The following is a 601-nucleotide window of genomic DNA, read 5'->3' as shown; positions in this document are numbered from 1 at the left end:
AGGTAATTACTTCTGTTACACGCCAGGCATTCCAACATTATGAAGATTACCTTTTTAAGGAAGTGTTCCATGAAGCTTTCGCTAATTCTTTTTCATTTCCCATGAAGCAGAGCGGGAGATTCACGTGATTCCATTTTCTTTAACATCCTACAAATAAATTGGCAGGCCCGGAATCAAATTAGGGTTTATGCGTAGTTGATTTCATGTCCGAGCATCCCCTGTGGCGCCACAGAGCCTTTGCCCAATATTTGATAATCTCTGCTCAGCCGAACCGACCAACGCATATTCCCGTTGGACAGCGATGGGCCATAACCTACAAACTTAGCAGGTTTACTCTGTTGACACGTGTTGGTTTAGGCATGGCTGTTAATTAATGCTAGAGAGGTGGTCCCTCGGTTTCCGGTACATAGCTCCTCTTGGCGACTGTCGTTTTTAATGATTTAACGACATGGATGGTTCGCTTATTCGAAGGTTTTGTCCAAATATATCTTTGGATAATTTTATAACCTGTGGTTTGCATTTGTGAGTACAAAAATATTCAAGTATACAAAATTCCTTTTTTGCATTGCTTAATCTCAACATGAAAATTCCAAAGAGAGCT

Source organism: Penaeus monodon, chromosome 25 (genome assembly GCF_015228065.2).
Source record: "Penaeus monodon isolate SGIC_2016 chromosome 25, NSTDA_Pmon_1, whole genome shotgun sequence".
Taxonomy (NCBI): Eukaryota; Metazoa; Arthropoda; class Malacostraca; order Decapoda; family Penaeidae; genus Penaeus; species Penaeus monodon.
The sequence above is the reverse complement of the archived record's forward strand: the minus strand, read 5'-3'. Positions refer to the sequence as shown.